This window comes from Canis lupus, chromosome 4 (assembly GCF_048164855.1).
Source record: "Canis lupus baileyi chromosome 4, mCanLup2.hap1, whole genome shotgun sequence".
Taxonomy (NCBI): Eukaryota; Metazoa; Chordata; class Mammalia; order Carnivora; family Canidae; genus Canis; species Canis lupus.
Genome location: NC_132841.1, coordinates 2801344 through 2820416, shown reverse-complemented (window position 1 = coordinate 2820416; position 19073 = coordinate 2801344). Strand labels below are relative to the sequence as shown.

Below are 19073 nucleotides of genomic sequence, written 5' to 3'. Positions count from 1 at the left end.
CAAGTAGCTGAGCTGCAGGTGGTGTGGTCAATGCTGGTTGCCCTCTGGGAGACGCTGGTCTTTGCTTAGGACTATTTGGGGTTCTGTGAAGCTACTCTGAGTGCTGAAAAGAAACAAAACAAACAAGCAAACAAGAACCCCTGGAAACATTCTCCTTTGGGGTAATTCAATGTCATGATTCTCATTCACTATGCTCAATCCCATGAAAACTTTAATCAGACTTCACTGAACCCAATACTAAAATTGCTTCTTTATTTCCTCAGCTTCTTCCAAGTCTTTTTCACTCTCTAGTAGCTGCAGAAGATTGGTATATGCAGCTTCCAACCTGTGCTGGCAATCTGGGATCATCATCCGGACTCTTGCAGGATTTCTGCCTGCTTTTTAATGGCATAATTTTCACCACATTCAGCTTTCATTTTTTCGATTTTTTCTTCTTGTTATTTGGCTTCTTTTTCATACGTCATTTTTTTCTTTGACCAATCACTTCACCATGCCTGTTTTGATCTTGATCTGCCTCATGCAAGGATGGGCCATGATCCCTAGAGCACTATTGAGAGGTGGAAAGCTAGGGTAACAGTGGAGGAAGATCTATAGTTATCTGTTTAAATTAGGCCTAATTTAATAACATAATTAGTAAATGATGTTCTCTTTTGCTTGCATATAATATCCCTAGAAGTGTTCTTTTCTGACCAATAGTTACTGTCATATGCAATTCATGAAAGAGGAATATATTTGTTTTATATGTAAAAATATTTAAAAATCTAAAGATAACCATGACCATACTTAGAACTTATGTATTGACCAAGAAGAAAGAGTGCAGCAATCAACAACCTTATTGGCAAACTTTTCAATGGGAATGTGAGGGAAAATATTACCAGGTACATGGAACTCTATGAAACAATCTTATAAATATATGAGTACTTTTACGATAGGATATACCAGCTGGCTTTATATGCATAATAGATATAGTTATAAATTTGGTGCCTGTCTCTTTTTGAAGAAGGTCAGTTTTTGGTTGCCATTTACTTCTTTCTTTTTGTTTTAGTTTTCATTTAACTTAAGCAGTTAATTACAGATTCATTTCCATTTCTTTGTGTTTGTATTTTCAGTTCTTCCAACTGTACTTCACATTGGTATATCTACTTGACATCTTCACTTCTCTGCAGTTAGGAAATGTCTATAATTATAAATAAATATATTTATGTTGTTATAAATACAACACAACATTCTACTTGGGACATAATATAATTTTCTCCCCCTACCATAGGGAAAAAGTTTTGCTTTATATTTTCCCTTTAATGCAAACTAAAATTGCATTTCTTTTTTGTTTGTTTGTTTCATTTTTTTAAGGTCTTGTTAGTTGACATGTAGTGTAATATAGTGTGACATTGGTTTCAGGAGCAGAATCAAGTGCTTTATTGTTTATGTATAACACCCAGTGCTCGTCACAGCAAGTGCCCTCATTAATTCCCTATCACCCAATTAGCCCTTCCCCTGCCAACCTCCCGCCATCAACTCTTGATTTGTTCTCTGTGGTTAAGAGTCTCTTATGGTTTGCTTTCCTCTCTTTTTTTTTCCCTTTCCCTATGTTCATCTGTTTTGTTTCATAAATTTCATATATGAGTGAAATCATATGCTATTTGTCTTTCTCTGACTTATTTCACTTATCATAATAACTCTAGCTCCATCCACATTGCTGCAAATGGAAAGATTTCATTCTTTTTGATGGCTGAGTAATATTTCAGCGTGTGTGTGTGTGTGTGCGCACACACGCGTGCACGTGAGCACATATAAATGCCACATCTTCTGTCTCCATTCATCAGTTGATGGAAATTTGGCATCTTTCTGTAGTTTGGCTATTGTGGACATTGCAACCATAAACATTGGCGTGCATGTGCATTTTTGAATCAGTATTTTAGTATCCTTTGGGTAAATACTTAGGGGTGCAATTTTTGGGTTGTAGGGTAGTTCTATTTTTATCATTTTGAGGAAACTCCATGCTGTCTTCAACAGTGGTCACACCAGTTTATCTTCCTACCATCACTGTAAAATAGGTTCCCTTTCTCCACATCCTCACCAACATCTCTTATTTCCTGAGTTGTTAATTTTAGCCAATCTGACAGGTGTGAGGTGGTATTCTCATCCTGGTTTTGATTTGTATTTCCCTGATGATGAGTGATGTTGAGCATCTTTTCATGCATTTGTTGGCTCTCTGTATGTCTTCTTTAGAGAAATGTCTGCTCATGTCGTCTGTCCATTTCTTAACTGGATTATTTATTTTTTAGGTGTTGAGTTTGATAAGCTCTTTATCGATTTTGGATATTAAACCTTTATCAGATATACATTTGTGAACTTTTTCTCCGATTTTGTAGGTTGCCTTTTAGTTTTGTTGATTGTTTCCTTCACTGTGGAGGAAACAATCAACAAAACTAATATTGCATCTTATAACATATTTATTTTAAATAAAGTATAATAAAACAAGACAGTCTCGGTAAAATTACCTCTGTACTTCCAGATTGTGTTCATTATTCAAATACAAGATTGACCAGATCATGTTCGAAGAGGTCATTATCATACATGGTATATACATGCAAACATAATTTGTTTTTTCAGTAACTACAAAAGGAAGGAAAGTTTAATTTTATTTTTTTTCAGCTTTATTAAGATATAACTGACCTATAACATAACAGTTTAATATTAATATATGGATTGTAATCCAAAATTATAATTACCTACTACTGTGGTTGCATGTGTGTGTTTGTGTGTGCATGTGTGTGCACATATGCACACGGTGTGCAGGAGAGGGTGGTTAATCAGTGAGAGAATGGAGAGAATGGAGCTGACGTGTGTTCCTCAAGAGGAAAAGAAGAAATTGTCTTTCTAAATTGAAATGATATAGACCAAAAAGTAAATTAAAGTCTGTGGGTTTTTGGAATTTACTTTGAATGAATTTGTTTCTAATACCTTGCCATCAAAACTGATTTGGAGCAATTAAAACAGAAAACAAGTGTTGCATGATTTTCTTGTCTACCAGAATTCAAAACACAATAAATTTCAGATAATTTAATAAACATAAAATGAGATGATAAAAGTAACCCAATTATGAGAATAACACACTCAACCATTGGCAAGTAATACTGAGACAATTGAATAATTCTAAAGAGTATGAATGGCAAATTTTAAATAGCAAATCATTTAATGGCACTGAGAATGATTGGAAAATAAAAAGCCATTGAGAAGAGGGTTTGAAAGTTTATAAAACTATAAAGTTAACTTCTGGGAAGGAGAAGCCACAAGATGTAAAATACAGAAATTCTACTTCAGTGAATATGAGCTGCATAAACACAATAGTTAACCGCAGGTGGATTTATTCTCTGAGGCCCCTCTGGTTAGTATCTAACAAATACATTGAATTCAGTTTGGTTTTACTTTGCTTCTTTGAGGATACTGTACTAATTTTTCACTTTCTTCTCTTCTCCAAATGTATATAATGTTTTATATACAACTTATCTTGTGTTCCATATGATTTATGCCTACTTTCAAACTTTTTTCTATTTTCATTTACTCTGTCAAATTCCATATACTTACAGAAGTGTGCTACCTTATATTCCCATGTACTTCCCCATGTGTTTCAGGTCCTTCTTAGATATGTAAATATTTAATGGGAGCCAATGAAGTATAGGATATAATTCTACTTCACACTTGTCTTTCCTCAGCTTAAGTAACAAATTATTTCCTTGCATATCCCAGAAATTCTTTCTTGTTATCTTTTTTCAGTGAAAAAAAATTAATTTTTCTCATTTGCACATTCAGTGATTAAATTTTGTTTTAAATAAAGCCCTTTGAGGGCTTTTAATGAAACAGGATGGATTTGTGCACAACTAGCCTTCAAAAAAATAATTTTTGATACCATAGAGGGATTAGCAACCACAGTGGGACATATTGCCCGATCCAATCAAGAATTGCGATTACTACATGATCTGAGTGCCCCTGCATGCCAGTATCTCAGACTCATTCCCATAATAGTGGGGCACTTCTAATTGCTTTCAATTCATTACTCTGACACACCTGGTTAGCACATAAATAACTTTGTTCTGTGTATCAATCTGAATCTTTGTTCTTCATCATTAAAGTCCCATATTTAATTATGGACTAGTTATTTTAAAAAAAAGCTGAGGATGTCAAATTCTCCATAGACTTTTTATGAAGTAGCCTATTATAATAATTTCAAGCTAAAATCAGTTCACTGACTCTAAGACAGTTGAAATTCCATATGCTATCTGCAATTCTAATCTTAAACCTCAAAATATAGTTACTCGACTTTAGTAGTTCTTTGTAAATATCGTCATCATCATATTGGCAAACTATATCATATACATCGTTAATCTCATTCCAATCAAGTAATTGAAATGAAATTTTAAGTGATCATTCTTGATTATCAACTTGCACTGGAAGATAGATAATGCTCCTTCAGTGTTTTATCCTTCTTGTTTTGCTTTATTCCATGACTGGTTTGTTCTGACTTTTAAAAGTACAGAAAACCTGATCAAAGGTCAGAATATATTTTCACCAGATCCCCAAATAATCCTTTGGTTCTCTTAAAGCACTCCTTTCTTGATCTTGAGACTGACTTTTGCCTTTCTTCTTAAGAATCTACCATGGCAAAAAAAAAAAAAAAAAAAGGAATCTATCATGGCTTCCTTTGAACAGTATATTGGATCCTAGATCTTTCTGTAGGCTTCCTCGTAATCAACTCATTAAGAGCCTGTGACTAATTGACATTTTATCTTCTATTTTATACTTATCATTGTTTCTTCTGAGTTAATTTGTTCTACCTCTTACAGTATCCTTTGGTAATATTTTTAAAGAGGTTTTGTTTTGTTTTGTTTTTTAAGGACAGAGAGAGAGAGCAGTGGAGGAGGTTGTTAAGCAGGCTCCATGCCCAGGGTGAGCCTGATGCAGGGCTGGATCTCACAACCCTGATCTCATGACCTGAGCCAAAATAAAGAGTCAGACACTTAAATGATTGAGCCACTTGGGCATCCTTCTTTTGGTAATATTTATCTGTAATCCAAGACATAGCAGCGTGTGTGTGTGTGTGTTTCACTTTTCAATTAAATATATCAAAGTAATTCCTCTGTTTTAGAACATTCCTTTAACTGGATTACAGTTATCATTTTATTGAGGCCATTTTGTTTAATGATTAGATTATTTAACCTCAGTGCTACCACACTAAAGGAAAGTTTACTCATTTTCCTTTACAAAAATTGTATAGTGGAATCCTACTATATTATACAATAAAATGTTATGCAGGCAGATAAATATATATATGTCACTATAACTGTTCAAATTTATCCTCTCATCTAGGCATCTATCCTTCTCATCCACTCATTAATCAAAACAATCATGAACTTATCAATATATAATTATGCAATAAATGTTTATTGAGCACGTATCCTATGACAAGTAACTTGCAAAATTCTGGAAATAAAAAAATATGATTATGATTTGCTTCTTACCTTTAAACATTTCAGTCTTGAACTCTGTTTCATAAGCCAAGGAATTTGAACCTTACCTTGTTAGATAGGTGTTAGCATTATAAACTTTTAGTAGAGATGTTTGAAATAATTACTTTCTTTTATAAGAAGCAAGCTGAGGACAGATTGAAAGGGGGCTGCAGACATATGCAGCAAGCTGGAAAGTGGAAACAAGGTCAATAAGAGATGTAGAAAATGAAAACTATTCTAGGTATCTATCTATCATCTATCTATCTATCTATATCTATATCTATCTATCTATCTATCTATCTATCATCTAATTAATCTATTTTTAAGTGGGTTCCACACCCAGCATGGAGCCCAATGTGGGACTTGAACTGACAATCCTGAGATCAAGACCTGAGCTGAGACCAGAGTCGATGCTTAATCAACTGAGCCACCCAGGTGCCCCACTCTTCTAGGTAATCAGAAAGAAATTAATAGAAGGGAATGAGGGCTTGCAATACAGCTGGAATGGTTATAAAGGACCTCTGTTCTAGACAACACTAGTGGGGTTGCCTTGTGAAAGAACAAAACTTTAGGGTAGCTACTATCCCATATTGTGCCAAAAATAAGGACCATGGGATACCTGGATGGGCTCAGTAGTTGAACATCTGCCTTCAGCTCAGGGTATGATTCCAGGCTCCTGGGATGAAGTCCTACATCAGGCTCCCTGCAGGGAGCCTGCTTCTCCCTCTGCCTGTGTCTCTGCCTCTCTCTGTGTCTCTCAGGAATAAATAAATAAAATCTTAAAAAATAAATAAATAAATAAATAAATAAATAAATAAATAAATAATAATAAAAAAAGAACATGACCTCTGCCTAATTTCTGCCTTCCTAAGATTATGTGAGTTCATCTAGCTGTTGAGATTCCAGATTCTGGGATTCAAGGGAGTCTGTAAATGTTTTTAGTCTTCTAAATTCTTCAGTCAGACTAAAGACAAAAATTGAAACTAAGTCGGATAATCAAGTCTATCCAGTACAGGGTCATTATTAATAGTAGGTGGGAGATGACAGGTGCCTAACTTAAGATAGTATTACTAGAGACAAAGCACAGAAAGCAAATTAGTGTAACATAATTTTGTCGGAGATTTTTAGAGGTAAGGAAAGTAAGAACTCCTGAGGACAACTTTGGTTTCTGGTCTGCGTATGAAAGTAGTAGTAGAAATAGGGAATGCATAATATGGAAGAATGGTAGACCATGATGTGTCTAACTAGAAAGCATTTTAACGAGATGAAAGATAAATAATTGATTATATTTATTATCTCTTGCTGAATAACATTACCCCCCAAAACCTAGTGACCTAAAATAACATACATTTATTATCTCACAGTTTCTGTGACTCAGGAATCCAAACACTAGTTAAATGGGTCCTTTATTCTCCTGCCTACAGCATGTCTACAATCTAGGTGTTGTAGAGCAGTGTCCATAATCATACTCTTAAATGAAGGCTCCACTGGGGAAGGAACCACTTCCAAGCTTCCTAGTGATTTTGCCAGGATTAAATTATCGGAAAGTTACTGAGCTGAGTGCTTCTACCTCCTTCACTGAAGTTGCCTTATACATTTGTAATGCTGTTAGGTTCTCTTGTCAATAGTCTGCATTGCTTCCTGAGATTCTCCAACCTCTAGATTTTTTAAAACATTTTTACACAATAGTGTGTTCACTTACTCTTTGTGCTATAAAGTTTTATGGGTTTGGACAAATGTCTGATGTCATGTATCTACCATTACAGTGTCATACAGAATAGTTTTACTGCCCTAACAATTCCCCATGCTTCACCATTTCATTTCTCTCTTCCTCAAATCTCTAGCTCTACCAATTATTATTATCTCTATGGTTTCGTCTTTCAAAAATTTCACATAATTGTAATCATACCAGACATAGTATTTTCAAGTTGACTTCTTTTATTGGCAGTGTGCATTTAAAGTTCCTTAGTGTTTTTTTTTTTATAGCTTGATAATTGCTTTCTCATCATTTAAAAATATTATATTGAAAATGGGTGTCTGGGTGGCACAATCAATTGAACATTTGACGGCTAGCTTCAGCTCATGTTGGGGTCATGGGATCAAGCTTTGCGCTCAGCAACAGAGTCTGCTTGGGATTCTCTCTTCCTCTCTCTCTGCCCCTCACACTCATGTTCTCTCTCTCTCTCTAAATCTAAAATAAATAAATAAATCTTTAACAAACATATTACATCAAATGAATGTATACAGCAGTTTGTTTATCCATCTACTTATGAAAGATATCTTGGTTGCTTTGAGATTTTAGCAATTATGAATAACGCTGCTGTAAACATTTGCATGCAGGCTTTTGCATTTCAAAATCAGTTGAGTATATACCTAGGAAGACAGTTGATGGATTTTATGGCAAGATCTGGTTTAACACTGTAAGAAACCTTTAAACTGTCTTTCAAAATGGTTGTATCAAAAAAAAAAAAAAAAAAAAAAAAAAAAAAAACAAAATGGTTGTATCAGTCTGCGCTCCCGCTAACAGTGAGTAAGAATTCCTATTGTTTTGCATTCTCACCAGCATTTGGTAATGTCTGTGTTTTTGGGTTTTAGAAATTCTCAACGTGGGTAATGGTATCCCATTAGAGTTTTATTTGTTTTTATTTTAAAAAAATTTTTTTTTTATTTATTCAGGAGAGACAGAGAGGCAAAGACACAGGTAGAGGGAGATGCAGGCTCCCTAGGTGGAGCCTAATGCAGGACTCAATCCCAGGACCCTGGGACTGTTCTCTGAGCCAAAGGCAGATGCTCAACTATTGAGTCACCCAGGCATCCCCATTATAGTTTTAAATTGAATGACCCTGATGATGAGTGATGTGGGATATCATTTCATATGCTTATTTGCTATCTTTCTTCTTCCTTAGCTAGGTGTCTATTGGGCCATTTTAAATTTGAATGGTTTATTTTCTTATTATTGTCTTTTAAATGTTCTTTGTATATTCTGAATACAGAATTCTTTATCAGACATGTATTTTGCAAATATTTACCCCCATTTGTGACTTGTTCCTTGATTCTTTTAATCATATCTTTTATGGAACAAGTGTATTTAATTTTAATAAAGTCTAAGTTATCTATTTTTTCTTTCATGGATTAAGCTTTTGGTGTTGTATCTAAAAACTCATTGCCAAATCCATGCTCACATAGATTTTCTCCTGGGTTTTCATTTATAAATTTCATAGTCTGTGATGTAAATCACAGACTAATTAATTTTAGTGAAAAATGTAAAGTCTATGTCTAGATATTTTTTATTTTGCATATGAGTGTCCAATTGTTCCTGCACCGTTTGTGGAAAAGACTGCCCATTACCCAATAAATTATCATTCTCATTTGTAAAAGATTAGTTGAGAATATTTATGTGAGCCGATTTTTGGTCTATTCTATTCCATTTATTTGTGTATGTTTCCCTGAATGCTTTGGCAAAGAACTTGAAGAGTCATCAACAAAGAAAAGTGGTGAATTAAATATTGCCTGGTTCCCAATCTTAGATCACTCATTTTTCTTTCTGCATTTTCTAATCTAATTCAATCCAATGAAAATTTCGTTTTAGTAATTGGAAATTTTTATATTTAGATATTCCATGTGGTTTCTTTTTCTATCTTCCTCTTCTCATTATGTCAATGTTATATTTTATAATTTTTAGCAGGTAGGACATATTCATATTAGCCCTTCTAATTTCCTTCTATAGTCATTTCTGTGCTTCTATTGACTATTATTTCTTCTTTTTTATGGGTCTCATTTTCTTGTTTGTATGTCTAGTACTTTTTGATTCAATAATAGTCACTGCAAATGCCATCTTGTTGAAATGTGATTTTTTTTTATATTCCCTTACTTACCTTTTTGCTTGCCAAGAGTTAAGTTAGTTGCAGATTGTTTCTATGCCTTTAGGGCTCATTTTTAAGCTGTTTTATTGTGGGGGCTAGAATAATCTTTTTTTTGGGGGGTGGGGACTAGAATAATCTTAAACCTAAGGCTAAATTAGCCTTATTTCTAAGGCATAGCCATTTTGGTGCCTCTACTCTGGGTCTCATGTATTCAATATATTTCCCTTGCTGGTTGTAGGAAATTTAAGTGACTCTTGGCCCTCTCTGTGGTATAAGAATTATTAGTCCTATACCTCTGATAAAAATTTCTCATCTCTCAGAAATTTTTCTTTCATGGGTATAGGTTTTGATTCTATACATATGCACATTAGTACTCAGGAATGACTAGGACACCTGATGATTTTTGTCTCACAAATCCTAGATATCTTATTTTCTCTAAATTTTAGTTTTTACCTCCTTATCTCAACAGGGGTGCTGAGATTTTTTTTCACTATAATACAGAAATTATCTCTATTTTGAAAGTACAGTTGACCTTTGAATGCTGTAGGGGTCACAAGTCCCAATTCCCTGCACAGCCAACAATCCACATATAACTTGTGACTCCCTAAAATCATAACTACTAATAGTCTATTATTGACTATAAACCTTACTGATAACAACAGTTGATTATCACATATTTTGTGTGCTATATGTATTATGTACTGTATTTTTATGATAAAGTAAACTAGAGAAAAGACAATATCATTAAGGAAATCATAAGAGGGGCACCTGGGTGGCCTAGCTGGTTAAGCATCTGCCTTAGGCTCAGGTCGTGATCACAGGGTTCTGGGATTGAGTCCCACATCCACCTCTCTGCTCAGTGGGGAGTCTGACTCTCCCTCTGGCCCTCCCCTCACTTATTCTCTCTCTCTCTCTCTCAAATAAATAAATAAAATCTTTTAAAAAATCATAAGGAAAATACATTTATAGTACTGTATCGTATTTATTGATTAATTGATTGATTGTGTAAGTGGACCTATGCAGTTTAAACCCACATTACTCAAGGGTCAACTGTATTAGCATGGCAGGATATTTTTCATTTGCTTTCATTCTCTTAACAATCATAGTCTCATGATATATAATATCCAACATTTGAAAAGTAATTTTTATATGTTCTTTACAGTTTTCTTGCCTTTTCTAGTAGGACAGTAATTGTGTACCTTGTAACACCCTTAATGTTCTGAACTGGAAATTACCCTGAATATCTCCTTTGAACCTCTTTCCAGTATTGGAAACATTTTCCACATTATAAATTCAACTTTCAATTCAATAACTTGAAATCACAGCTTATTTCTTATTTTAAGAGCTTTTGCATAGGCATAAGACTTAAACTCTATTGATAATTTGGAAAAGCGATGTGAGGAAATACATGGTCAATAAAATCGATTTTCTGGATAAGGTTTAGAGAAGCTTCTGAATTTTGGGTATGGTACTACCAGAGCTTATGAGTAGGTACACAACACTCTACCATTATCAGCAACAACTGGTTTCCACTAGTGCAATCCCATCTCAAAGATATAATTAATTTTGAATTTGCAGTGCTGTTGAAAGCAGCAAGTAAAAAATGCACAGCATATAATAAACTATCAAAAATTGGTAACTTTTTTTTAAATGTTTCTCTGATTTTTTTTTTTTTTTTTTATGGTAGTCACACAGAGAGAGAGAGAGGCAGAGACACAGGCAGAGGGAGAAGCAGGCTCCACGCACTGGGAGCCCGACATGGGATTGATCCCGGGTCTCCAGGATCGCGCCCTGGGCCAAAGGCAGGCGCTAAACTGCTGCGCCACCCAGGGATCCCAAAAATTGGCAACTTTTACTGTATGATTAAGAGTCATGGTATTTATGAAAGTCAAGAAAAAATTAGATTTTGTTTTGTCTGTACTAATTACTATTCTTCATTTCTCCACGACTCTCTTTCTCTTTCCTTCCTTCCTCCTTTCCATTCTCTGTTTCATGAATGCTATGGGTTGGCTCCTCTGTGCCTGTTTCTTATCATGGCCTCTGAACTTAATTAAACTTTGCAAATTTAGCATCCCTTCTAGCTACAAGATGATTTATTCCCTTGGTATACTACTTTCCATAAAGATAAGCATGTAAAAATTCACCTGAAGAGAAATGATTCTTCAGATGTAGCAACTGGATAACTTTTACTGTCCCTCAAAGGGGCAATTATATTTTTTTTATTTTTTAAAATTTTTTTTAAGATTTTACTTATTTATTCATGAGAGGCACAGAGAGAGAGAGGCAGAGACACAGGCAGAGAAGCAGGCTCCATGCAGGGAGCCCGAGGTGGGACTCATCCCAGGTCTCCAGGGTCACACCCTAGGCTGAAGGCGGCATTAAACCGCTGGGCCACCGGGGCTGCCCTGGGGGCAATTTTATACTGTATAAACCTCGGCAGCCTTCTCTGAGTGAGTACTCAGCCACATTATGAGAGATCTGCATTTATGTATTCTCCTACACTGGTAAAAAATAGGGTAGGCACACCAGCATTAAATTATTTTCTTGATCTGCCACAATTATGTATGAATGTATACATTCTGTTTTCTGCTAGTCACAGGGTCTCCCTGAAGTCCTAGCATGGCTAAGAGTCCTGGTAAAGCCCTATAAAACTTTACATTGGTTTTTATAAAGACAACTTATTTTTATGGGAAACAAACATATTTCTTTACTTAATTGAATTTTAGATTGATGAATAAATTCATCCATGCATGTGCTTATTTCACACACTCATAATCTGCATGTAGCATTATAAGGAATAATAAAAGGCATGAAGCATTGCCACCATATTCCTGAGGAGTTCATATTTATGTTCCAAATTGGCTTAAAAACAAGTTTTGTTTCGAGGCATCTGGGTGGCTCAGTTGGCTAAGCATCTGCCTTTGGCTCAGGTCATGATCTCAGGATCTTGGGATCCAGCCTGGTATCAGGCTCCCTACTCAGTGGGGAGTCTCCTCCCTCTCCCTGTCGGCCCCCACTCATGTGCACGCACTCTCTCTTTCAAATAAATAGAATCTTTTAAAAAATGCATTTTGTTTCATTCTACAAGAAGTTCCAAATCTCTTTCTCTCTAAACTTTCTGTCAAAATATTTTTACTCCATAGTTCAGCACTGGATGAAAGAATGTTGCATCAAATTTATCTTTCTGAGACCTAATGCAAAAGTTCTGTAGAGCTGCCTTATGGATTTCAGAATGGTTCTGACATATTTTGAATGAAATTAATTCAGTGTCTCTTTTCCTCTGGAAATGTTTGATACTATCTCTCTCTGGATGTAGATAGACAGATATATATAGATAGTGATATAGGTATAGATGTTAAATACATAATACATATATCCAGACACACATATGTACATGATTTTATCTGTTTATAGGAGATAGCTCTTCCTAGATAGAATACATCAAGTTAGAGAAAAAGTATTCACTCATAAATAACATGTATGTAGTGTTACACATTATTAAAGATGACATTGCTCTAAGTGAATTAAATCACCCTAACATAACAGATTTGACATTTCAAAAATTATGTAATTTCCCTGAGCATGTTAACCTGTTTTAATTCAGTAAGAAGTAAAATTATAAAAGAAAAATACATCAGACTTATGCAAAATAATCCTATTCCACTGAAAACATTTCTATTGCTCAGGAGACAGAAGATTTGTACAGAATTAAGAGTTTATGTTTTTTTATTTCCTACTCAATGTTTTTTGTTTTTATTAATTGAAATAAGTCTTAGAAGCACTTACAATCACTAGTTTATTATTTTTTATCCTAATGGTGCTTCCCCTGCCCCCAATTCAATGCCTCCTCTTTTATTAATTTATAGTTTTCCAGTAATTATTTACATTTTATCCATATTGTGCAATGTAGGGAGGGAAAATGTATTCAAAGTGGCAACTTTGGAATTGCACTCTGAGGAATTCTGAAAGAAAATATATACCCATTTTGCTCTAGGAGAGTATCAGTTGCAATTTAAATGGAACAGATTTTAAAATTGAAGTAATTTTGAAAGAAAAATATTGCATCCTAAAATCAAAGCATAAATAGGAAGAACTAAATGAATATAAAATGCCATAAAATAATTTTTAATTATTTACAATCCCAATAACAATTCGGATAACTAAAACGAAATAGTTATTTATAATTATATTAAGTAAAAATAACAAATAAATAAAGCATCAAAATATGAAATTCTTTTTATACTAAACCTTTGATATTCCTAAAGTCAAGATACATAGATTCCAACTCCCAAATTATCAATGGACATTATTTTGTCCTTTCAATATTTCATGCCATATTAATTTCAATAATTTACTCACTTAAATCTTAGGTTTTTTTTTACACTTTTAAGTGGGAATAATAATATCCATCTAGCAGTGTCTTTAAATGCTATAAATAAGAAAATACATATGCAATTCACCATGCCTGGTATAATTTCCAACACGTGGTAGCCACTTTTACACAATAGCTAGAGAAATAACCTTTGCAAACAAGGTTATTGTTTTATATGTTATATCCTTCCCTCTCCATCTTTCCCTTCTTGCTTCTTTCCCTCTCTCCTTTCCTCTTCCTTCCTTTCTCCTTGTGATGAATATTTATGTAGCACCTATATCTGCCCTGAAGTTTCCAAGGCAATAATACCAACAAAGAATGAAGCAGATTTCCTCTGCAAGAAGAATACACAGTCTGTTGGAGTGACTATAAACTCATATCAGCCCCACCCTCCATGTACTTGGGGAATAGAAAAAAACATTTTGTTAGAGTTGAATAGTTAAATAAACATATATTGGATGAAACTGGCTATTTGCAAATGTCACATTAAAAGACAAACAGGGCAGCCCTGGGGCCCCAGCCCTGGTGCCCCAAACAGGGCAACCCTGGTGGCCCCACCTTTGGCCGGGGGTGTGATCCTGGGGACCCAGGATAGAGTCCCACCTCAGCCTCCCTGCATGAAGCCTGCTTCTCCCTCTGCCTGTGTCTCTGCCTCTCTCTCTGTCTCTCATGAATAAATAAAATCTTTAAAAAAAAAAAGACAAACATAACAAATTTAAGAATTGTATTTGTGCAATGACATAGGTAACAACTGTGTTATAGGAATTTAACTTCAATGGACAGAGTTTATTTTGTCTACAGCTATATTTCCAATATTTAGCACTCAGTACCTGGTATATAGCTGGAATTCAATAAATAATATATTTTGTTTATTCTAAGAATTTTTCTTAAGTAAAAGACATCATTTATACATATATACATATATATGTATATATATATGAAAAACTTTCCAAAGGATAGAAAACAATAATAAAATGAATATACCAATCAATTGAAAGAACCATTCCAATTTTGAAAATGTGAAAAGGATTTACCTTGAAAAAGAAAATATGTAATTTATTGGATATAGAGAATCGTAGATTATACAGGGTCAATAGTAAGAAAAAATCACAATATTCAAAATAAAGGGTAGGAAAAAGAAATCCCCCCCCCCCAAAAAAGGCTTGGAAAATTAATTTGATGTAAATTTACCCATATTTTTTAGGAGTGGTATCAAAAGATTCTTTATAATACAGGGATGATTTTTTTTAATGAGGTGAATTCCTTTTTTTCTGATTAAAATATAAAATATGTTTTTTCTAGTATAATTGAAAAAGAGACAAAATTGAGAATAATAAAATCCATTAATAATGCTGGTGCTGAGAGAAATCCCCTGTAAATGCTGTAACCTATTTCTTTTCACTACATTTTCTATTCAAGTGTGCTTGTGAGTATGAATCTAAGCCACGTATATGCTGTACAATATATTCATATGTAATTACTATGTTGGAGCATGTGTGTAGTGGGATTTTTCCCAAGAATTTTCTGTGTTTCCCAAGGTTGTGTGGCCAGCTATTTGGTATCTTTCAATAATTTCTTTCCCTAAAATCATGTTCTTTGCTTAAGAACAAACTGATTCTCTCTGCATTCAAATATCCACCTTTCCTCTCCCATCATTCTATCTCAAGGGTAATTGTGATTAAATGGGGCAGAGTAAAATGTGCTTTTACTCCTTTTCTTGGCTCATGGGTCACTTCCTTCAACCCTCTTCACATTCCTCCTCTGTAGAGGATCCCGCTCATCCTAGGCACGACCAATTAAGGGGAAAGAGAAATGATGCATTGCATCATGCCCTTGGAGAATGGAGCTCTTGTTACTGAATGGTTGTGACTTTGATATTAAAAAATTAAAAACTGAGCTCCAGGAAAGACTCTCACAGCCATTAGCGGGTTCAGGGCTAGCCATCCTCCACCCAGACACCACCATTTGGTTAAATTCAAGAGCCAAGGTTGTGGTGGTGTTGAAAGTGCTTTGGATCTAACTTGGATGATGGTTGGAGTTTTAGTACTGGATGAATGGTCACTTTCTTTTCTCCCTAAGATTGGCCTTAAAGTGATTTTGGCATAAAAGATCTGTTGAACAGGATCTTCTATATAATTTACCATTCCCTCAGGAGCTACAGCCCCTCTCAGAGCCAGGTGACTTGTTTCTGTTGAATATTTGTCCCTGCACATCTTGCTGCTCCTCCTTACCCACCCAAACCTCTACATGCTCCTAAACTCCAAAGTCTCTGAGGTGAATGTTTTGACCTAGGTGGGTCTCTTTGTTCCCCACCTCTCCAGGCTAGCCATGTTCTTGCATGGCCCTTCTCCACCTGGTCTCTTGATCCTCTGCCCCCTGGGTTGGCAGCCAGGGCCATACAAAGTGCCCTTAGGTCCTCTACACCCTCCTGGGTGCCCACCCTATAAATGCAAGCAAGTCTAGCATTGAGATAGATTCCCCCAAGCCCCATCATCACAGCCACACAGGTGTCCCATCTGGCCAGGTGAACTGTGCCTCCCATCACTTGCATGGGCCAGGGTCCCTGAGCCCACTCCTGAGGTTCCTGCAGCCCTAGTGAATTCTGCATCCCAAGACCCAGGGTAAAGCTGAGGTCAGGGCTAGATGAGCCAGGGCTTCTCAGCTGCCTATGCATGACAGACTGGCCTCTCCAATGCTTGGAAATAAGCATTTCTAATGACCGAAAAACAAGGAGACCAGCTCAAGGCTTAATCCAAGGTATAGAAAACAATCACTAACTCATTTTACTTGAAAATGCTGAAAGAAATTGTGGAACCTGGGCTTCTAGTGTGAATCCAAAATCCAAGTTGTTAGTTTTTTCTTTTTAAACTACTGCTATGGGGATGCCTGGGTGGCTCAGTGATTGAGCATCTGCCTCCAGCTCAAGGTGTGATTCCTGGGTCCTGGGATTGTCCCACATCAGGCTGTGCACAGGGAGCCTACTTCTCCCTCTGCCTATCTCTGACTCTCTCTCTCTCTCTGTGTCTCTAATGAATAAATAAATAAAATAATAAACTAGTGTTATGATTCAATTCCATCTTTAAAATCAACTTTGGACAACTAGGATATCCATGACTGAATATCAACACTTTTCGATTTAAAAAAAAAAAAAAAAAAAAAAAACATAAAATAAGACTTGCATACAAAAAAAAATTCACATGCAATCATAAGACTGAGTCAAAGATTTACGATATCAAACAATCCATAGCATGTAGCAATGACAAGTAACTATAAATGTAGAGCAATGACATGGTATTCCTAAAAGTAGTTTATGTCTAATATTTAGCCAAGAATGACAACATGTTATAGTATGTGGGATATGCTTATACTAAAAATTTTTGTTGTTTATGTGAAATTCAAATGAAACTGGGCATTTTAACTGGCAACCCTATTAGTAAGTAAGTGAGGGCTTTGGCTTTCTTCCTTAAGTGAGTTGGGGAATCATCTAAGAAATGGAGTGATATGATCTGATTAAGGGTTTCTTTCTCTTTCTCCCAAGAGGTATCTACTCCTTTTTAAAAAAAGAAATATTTAAAAAAAAAAGAAATATTTAAATTCAATTTGCCAGCATATAACATTCAGTGCTCATTTCATATGTGCCCTCCTTAACGCCATCACCTAGTTACCCTATCCCTCCACCCACCTCCTGAAGTATCTACTTATTAATATCTAGATTAGTGTTTTGTTGTTTTCCTTGCAAAATGTAAGTGAATATGTATGTATGTATACACTTTTACCTCTCTCTTACATAAAACCTACTCAAAGGGCAACTCGACCCTAGAAGTGGAGGTGAGATTGAAAAAGAAGCCAGTGAGGCACTCCCCATGTCTATATTAAATACCTTTGAAAGGTGGTGTTTTTCAGTTTGAGGAATGATGAAAGTCAAAAATTTAAAGAAATAAATTTAAACACATAAATTAATATATATATATTTAATAAGAGTCACACATTTCTGTAACTATATTACAAAGTGGTACTTAGCCATTTTTGTACTGTCAATAAAGAAAATAAAAATGTAAATACATTAAAATCTTGTTTATCTCACCTTTATTCTGTTTTGTAGTATACATAATATTGCTTTGTTTGTGATTATAGTTCATAGTAACCAAATATGTAACAAATACAAAAATGAATTAATAAAGTTCCTATGCTCAAACTATTTTACTGATGAGAGATATAATAAGAAAAGTTCAGAATCTATTCTGAAGGTACAATTTAACTTACCCTTTTACTTTTGTCTAATACACTTTCCTTGATACCTGAGAGTCTTATTTCCAATACTTTAAATCTATTTCTTCTTCTTACACACAAGTTTGACTCCTTCATATGACCCAATTTTTCCACTTCCAAGCTTGAGTTCTGTGACTAAATTTTGTCCAGGTTCCATAAAGAACCTATACAAATCAAGTTTTTTTCAGATGTACTTTCAAGATGAGATATTGAATTTAGACTTCTTTCAAAACTTCTTAGATGCAAATGCATTTCCCATTTAGATTATGCCATAAATAGAGTGGTTATCAGCCTTGATCTACCCATCGGGATACAGTGGAGAAGATACCATCTTATTTAGCAATTTGGAGGATTTTTATTTTATGAAACCGAGTGTCTGTGACACTTACTGCCTTTATCCCATCACCTTGTCCCCGTAATCTTTTTCTTGAGTGACAAGACTTAACATACTGATTTCTTGCTGACAGAAGAGGGAAATTGTATCAGTTGATAATCTTTTTATCACTCTGAGCAAACTATTGTTCTTTGTTGCGAAATTGCCGAACAAATTTCATATTGCTTCTAAGCTCACAATATAAGTAAGTATCAGGGAAACAATTGGATGAGGGACCAAAGAAGGGGAGATTCTTCCTCAGTATTTTTGTATAACACTTTGTTTCTATATTGAGCTATTTTATTATTTTTTATTTTTATAAATTGGAGGGATATTTGAAGTACAATACTTGTATTCATATGAAGAATATATTTTGAAGAGCTTTGAAAGATGTATTCACCTTTTCCACAATAAAATGCACAATAAATACACAATAAAATTCAGAGCTTTTCCATGATTCACAAAAGTTTTATCATGCTTCCTTGCGGTCTGTCCTTCCTATTACTCCAAGCCCCAGCAACCTTGATCTACTTTTTGTCAATATAGAGTAGTTTACTCTTACTAGAAAGCAGTAGAAATGAAATCAGGTAGTATGTCCTCCTTTTTATGTCTGATTTGTTTAAGTTAGCAAAATCTTAAGGTTTATCCATGTTGTTACATTTATCAGTAGCTCATGCTTTCTTATTAAT

At 34.8% G+C, this 19073-nt stretch overlaps 1 long non-coding RNA gene and 1 pseudogene across 5 annotated transcripts in view; one reads left to right on the top strand and one right to left on the bottom strand.

Moving 5' to 3' along the window:
• The window catches only part of LOC140631732 (uncharacterized), a 138900-nt gene that overhangs the window by 90154 nt on the left and 29673 nt on the right, over window positions 1-19073 (top strand). The gene's annotated exons all lie outside the window — the stretch shown is intronic.
• Window positions 212-534, bottom strand: LOC140631448 (tubulin-specific chaperone A pseudogene; annotated as a pseudogene).